This window comes from Triticum aestivum, chromosome 2B, assembly GCF_018294505.1.
Source record: "Triticum aestivum cultivar Chinese Spring chromosome 2B, IWGSC CS RefSeq v2.1, whole genome shotgun sequence".
Lineage (NCBI taxonomy): Eukaryota > Viridiplantae > Streptophyta > Magnoliopsida > Poales > Poaceae > Triticum > Triticum aestivum.
Window position 1 is genome coordinate 619,758,824 of NC_057798.1, and position 6,974 is coordinate 619,765,797.

Genomic DNA, 6,974 nt, shown 5'->3' on the forward strand with positions numbered 1-6,974 from the left:
TCCATCAACATCTTCACCAGCACCATCTCCTCTCAAACCCTAGTTCATCTCTTGTATCCAATCTTTGTCCCAAAGCCTTAGATTGGTACCTGTGGGTTGCTAGTAGTGTTGATTACTCCTTGTAGTTGATGCTAGTTGGTTTATTTGGTGGAAGATCGTATGTTCAGATCCATTATGCATATTAATACCCCTCTGATTATGAACATGAATATGCTTTGTGAGTAGTTACGCTTGTTCCTGAGGACATGGGAGAAGTCTTGCTATTAGTAGTCATGTGAATTTGGTATTCGTTCGATATTTTGATGAGATGTATGTTGTCTTTCCTCTAGTGGTGTCATGTGAATGTCGACTACATGACATTTCACCATTATTTGGGCCTAGAGGAAGGCATTGGGAAGTAATAAGTAGATGATGGGTTGCTAGAGTGACAGAAGCTTAAACCCTAGTTTATCGTTGCTTCGTAAGGGGCTGATTTGGATCCATATGTTTCATGCTATGGTTAGGTTTACCTTAATACTTCTTTTGTAGTTGCGGATGCTTGAAATAGGAGTTAATTCTAAGTGGGATGCTTGTCCAAGTAAGGGTAGCACCCAAGCACCGGTCCACCCACATACCAAATTATCAAAGCAACGAACGCGAATCATATGAGTGTGATGAAAACTAGCTTGACGATAATTCCCATGTGTCCTCGGCTTGTCCAGGCTTGTCCTTTGCTACAAAAAGGATTGGGCCATCTTGCTGCACTTTATTTACACTTGTTACTTGTTACCCGTTACAAATTACATTATCACAAAACTATCTATTACCGATAATTTCAGTGCTTGTAGAGAATACCTTACTGAAAACTGCTTGTCATTTCCTTCTGCTCCTCGTTGGGTTCGACACTCTTACTTATCGAAAGGACTACAATAGATCCCCAATACTTGTGGGTCATCATTCAACCGGGCATGCAGCGGGCGGTGCAGTACTATTCGATTTGACAGCGGGCGGTGCAGTTCCTGATATGGCTTTAATGCAGATGAGGGAGGGGTAGCGGTTCCCGAAATGTTGAACGGCCAATGATGCAAACTCCTTCAATTAGCATCGTGCATGCATGAGGGAAGTAATGGGAGGAGGATCGGGAAAAGAGGCTGCACGATGTGAATGCAACGCAGTTTGCACTCATATAAAGGCGCCCCTCCATTCCAATGCATCTACCACATCGTACGCACCTAAGCATTTGCCTAAGCACCTTCACTAAGCACAAAAGTGCTTCCTCAAGACCCATGGCGGTGATGCGTGCGAGCGGTAACCGGCTGTGCCAGATGGTCCATGACGCCGGCCTACGACATGGCGCCGAGGATCGTCTCCAGACAGTGTTCGCGACCGGCTGGTGGATGGCCGCCATCGATGCCAACTATGACTCTCAGTTGGACGAGATGATTGTTGCCACCACCAACAAGTTCACCATTCTCAAGAAGCTCGGGGACGACATCGCCGTACTCCTCCAGCCCGCGCGCCCGGGCTCCTCATTGCCTGCCACCCTAATAGGCCTCCATGGTCAGAACCTCTTTCAAGCACTGGTGGCCCTGTGACTACCCGCCGACGCCACGAAGAATGTCCACCTGGAGATCTCACTCTCTGCGAGGCGCCTCTCCCTGCAAGAATTCATCGACCTACACATCAACATGTACAAGCAAATCGACGTTGGCCTTCCTCAACCGGCTAGAAGCCTTGGATACCTTTGCTGAGAAGCACATTGACCTCGCCACAAAAGCCGCCGCTCCTTAGCTGTCGGTCGGTGGCCCGACGCACTAAGTTGAGGAGGAGGAGGAGGTCGTAGGTTGATGGGTGCATCTTTCTTCTTGCCTCCTGTAACCACCACTGCGATCGCATCATCGTGGCCTTAATTCTTATTATGCTATTGCATTCTCGTTCCAGTCAATACCGACATGTGCGATCCCTTTGCTTAATGATATGAATCACTGTAACTAGTACTCCATCCATCAATTTATAAGTTGTGCTTACCTTTTCCATCAACTTCGTGCAACGCTCGGGCATCTTGCTAGAAACACTAGAACATGTCGGACCGCACGTGAACAAACTGACGATGCGCCAACCTAGCTACTACGTACCCTGCTTATCTGGCGGAAATAGCCCCGCCCAAGCGTTTCCAATCGTTATTTCTATCTATCGATTATGCCAAGGAGCAGAACAAAATGTTACAATTTATACATTTTTCTCTACTCCTACTCCTATAAAAGACTCAGTTGGTGATGGTGGTGTGTCTTCCATCCATCGTTTCTGACCATTAGATCTGCATCTAACGGCTGTGAGGTAAGTTGCGGCATTTTTGCAACAATAGCCCACTTATTTGCTCCAATTTGCTGAAAACCCCTTATTATCTTGAAAGCAACCACATCCCTCCCTCACCTCATCAAAATAGCCTGAGAAATATATTTTCAGTGAAAAGTAATATATTAGGAGTATATCAAAACAAGAGTGATTTCTTTCAGGTTTGTGAACAAGTACTACTATTCTACTACTTTGGATCCGTCGCAATGCACGGGCACATTGCGAGTAAAAGGAAAAGGCATGTCGTGTTCGTGTCGCACCCCCACACGCCTGGGAATCGGGAGTACTCCACGGCCCGTCCGGCACGCCACATAGCTAGGGAAGGCGTGTTGCCTAGCATTTTCACTTTCATGTGGGACCGCTGTTGAGCAAACTGACTATTGGCAAACCGCACCCCGCCCGCCGCCGGGTTGGAAAACAGAAACAAGGGGAAGATCTAGCTGTAGCACGGAAGCCAAGAAATTTGGTGTCTAATGGGGATCGTTGATAGAGTATTATTTATTCATAACTAGCAAGATGCCCATGCGTTGCACGGAAAATCAAGATGCATTTGTATGAGTAGTTTATGTTGTGAGAGAAAAGGATGAACAAGAGAAGGCTTTATATTTGCAAATGTGGAGAGGGGTGTGGGTATCTTTTTGCAAAATTGCCATAGTTTCCTAGCTATCCATCAGATATAAATCGGACGGCCTATATTGCAGGATGGCGGGCACACCATCATCACCAACTCTATTTTTCATAAGAGTAGAGACACGTAGACAGGATGCACATAGAGGAATTTTGTTATTGCACGTTGTTACGTACTACTAGTACCTACTCCCTCCTTCTGGTTCACTACTAGTACTCCCTCCGTCCTGGCTTATTGGTCCCCTTTGTACTCAATTCATGAGCTCGTTTTCCTCAAGAATTGTCTTTACCAATGTATTAATATCGGGAACGCATGTGTGAACAACGAATGATTAAACCTTGCATGCAACGTTTTGACAAAGCATTGACTTACGAACATGTGAATGTGAGGGACAACAACCTCGTGCATGCATGCAACAGTCACACGTACACATGGATACAAAAATGTGCGCGACGCCCTAATGCATGCATGTCCGAGCACACGACGGAACACACACGGTCATGCTGAAGTGCTCAACCTACACGTGCATGCACACACATACGCAGCCAGGGTGTGCTAGTGACCGTATAAACACCAGAAAATGTATATGTTGACCACAATGAGTGTATTATGAAGTCCAGTGACCGTATTTTTACAAATATGCAGATATAGAGAGTAGAGATTTGGTTACCAAATCTCATGCGTGCAATGCACGTGTACCATACTAGTTTGTTACCAAATCTCATCCGGGTTTGGCACGAGCTCGTACTGCGGGAGCACCACAAGGCCTGCCGTAGGAGTTACATTTCCCTCTCGGGGCCCACGGGACCGAGCTTCAGTGGCTTAGTGTACCGGCCTATGAGTCAATGACATGCAGACCTTAAATGCGGCTGGCCCACATGTCATTCTCATGGTGGTGGCGTGGTTCGCGACCCACTCATTCGAGATGAACCGGCCGATGGTGGCATGGTTGTGGCGAGGGTGCCACAGCTGGGCGTCGAGGCGTTACGAGGCATAGATGGCCATACTGGCGGGTACTACCTGTAGTATAGAAGTACTCCAGCTGAGGATTGATGCCCGAGACGAAATGTGTCACAGCCACTGGATGAAAATTCGATGGTGCGGGAGTATGGATCGGAGCAGGCAAACCGCGTCCAATTGGGTGTGGCTGTGGTAGAAAGTTGATGGTTGCCGCAGTTCAGCTGGCCTGCATGTCATTCACACAAAGGCGGAGGAGCGGTGGGGCCGAGAGGGATGAGGCGCACATCGGGGGGCGTCGTGCCGTGGGTTGGAGCGGCATTGTGGGAATCGCGTGTGGGCGTGGCAGTGGTAGAAACAAGAAACGTGATGGTCGTCGTGGTTCAACTTCCATGGACAAGCTGTCATGTCTGCTGACACATGCATTGCATACCGCTCACTGCAAGGAGCAGTAGTAGAGAAAACTTGTTCCAAAGATACCATTTCCGATAAAATTCTCGAGATGTCATTAGTTTTTACACATGAGATTACTCCTGCAAGGGTCAATCACAACAAGTGTTTTGTAAAAAATGCATCTTGATGTTCCCTGGAATGCACAGGCATCTTGCTAGTTATAGAAGAAGCCCACACGGGCATCTTGCCGCAGGGTGTGCCACCGACCCAAACTCAATTTTTTTTTCAGACGCTTAGGTGCACCGGATGCCGTGCCACACTACAAAATTTTAAAAAAAAACATCTCCAATTTTTTAAAACATGTTATCTTCAAACCATCAAAATAGCCCGAGGAATATATTTTAAGTGTAGCATGATTTACTTTTACTGATATATGTATATCAAAACTAGAGTGTTTATATTTCAAGCCCGTGAACAAGTATTATTCTACTACTTTGGATCCATTGCAACGCACGGGCTAGCACATTGGTAGTAGTAGTCTCTATCTCTATCTCTACTGTACTCTTATAAAAAACAGAGTTGTTGATGATGGTGTGCCAGCCATCCTGCAGTATAGGCCATCCGATTTATATCTGACGGATAGGAAGGAAACTATGGCAATTTTGCAAAAAAATACCAACACCCCTCTTATACTAGCAAGATGCCCGTGCGTTGCCAAAACATTAAGATGCATTTGTATGAGTATTTTATCTTGTGGGAGAAAAGAATGAACGAGGGAAGGACTTATTTGCAAATGTGGAGAGGGGTGTGGGTATATTTTTGCAAAATTGCCATAGTTTCCTTCCTATCCGTCGGATATAGATCGGACGACCTATATTGCAGGATGGCAGGCACACCGTCCGATCTATATCTAACGGATAGGAAGGAAACTATGACAATTTACCCGCACTCCTCTCCACATTTGCAGATAAGGCCTTCCCTCGTTCATCCTTTTCTCCCACAAGATCTTGATGTTCCGTGCAACGCACAGCATCTTGCTAGTCTCTACTCTTATAAAAAAACAGAATTGGTGATGATGGTGTGCCTGCCACCCTACAATATAGGCCGTCCAATTTATATCTGATGGATAGGAAGAAAACCGTGGCAATTTTGCAAAAAGAAACCTACACCCCTATCCACATTTGCAAATAAGGCCTTCCCCCATTCATCCTTTTCTCTCACAAGATAAACTACTCATACAAATGCATCTTGATGTTCCATGCAACGCACAAGGATGTTTCCTTGGGGGTCTCTCCAGCGCGGCTTGTCCGTAGTTGCAAGTTGAAGCCCCTTGAGATGCCGACGTTGAGGGGCACTCGGATTTTGTCCAATGAGCAGGTAAGATGAGTTTGATCACATAGTAAATGCATTCTAAAGACTACTTCTGTGTCCATTTCCTAATTCTCCCCCTGCCCACTGTTTCACAGGTTAGGCTCGATGCGAGTGGAGATTGGCTTGCATATGTACGGGAGGGTACCAACATCAATTTGCACAACATTTACAACAGTGACACCGTTCCCATAGAACCTTTGTCCAACATTGGGATCAGCCATGCAACTGGCCACCGCCTGAATTGGTACGATGGAACCACGGTGAGATTGAAGAAGATAGCACGAACCTTGCACATGGCGATCAAAGGTGGACAATGTTGTCTGCGGCCGATTTGTTGTCGTACGACTACGAAGACGTTGTGCTCCTTTCTAACCGCATCTTCATGGTGACAAACTAGGGGGCTTGTTTCATATGGGACACATCCTACGGTATACTCCCTCTCTCCCAGTTTATTTGTTTTGAATTTTTTTCGTTTTATAAGTTTCAAATTCAAATTTAGAGCTCCCCATCACATGTTGAGATTACAATGTCCATTAAATCGTTGCGTGCATGTATAGTAAAGAAACAAATCTCAAGTTTGCCATGAGTTCATGCAGCGGTAGCACCACAAGGCCTGGCGCAGGAGTTACATTTACCTCTCGGGGCCCACGGGTCTGAGCTTCAGCGCCTTACGACACCTGCCTTTGAGTCAATAACATGTGGACCCGATAGGTGGCTGGTCCACATGTAATGCTCCCGAAGGCAGAGGGGCAATGGGGCCGAGAGGGGTGAGCCACAGGTCGGGGGACATGTGGTGTCATGGGTTCGAGCGGCGTTGTGGGAATCGTGTGTGACTATGGTAGAAACTTGATGCTCGCCACATTTCAGTTGGACCACATGTCATGCACACAAAGGCAGAGGGGCGGTGTGGCCGAGAGGGGTGAGGTGCACATCAGGGGACGTGGTGTCGTGGGTTGGAGCGGCGTCGTGGGAATCGCGAGTGGCAGTGGATGAAACGTGATGGTCGCGGTAGTTGAACTTCCATGGACAAGCTGTCATGTCTATGGACACATGCATTGCATACCGATCACTGGAAGGAGTAGTAGAGAAAGCTAGGCGGATAAATAGTTCCTTATAGTCAAGCGGACCCACGCTACTGCTTGTTCCAAGGACATACACACCATCGAAATAGTCCATCTATATCAATATACATAGAGATGGAATATTTTTTTACAAGAGAGGAAACAGTTCATCCATCCATAATGCCCTGCTACTGGTGCTTCTTCTTCTTCTTCTTCTTCTTCTTCTTCTC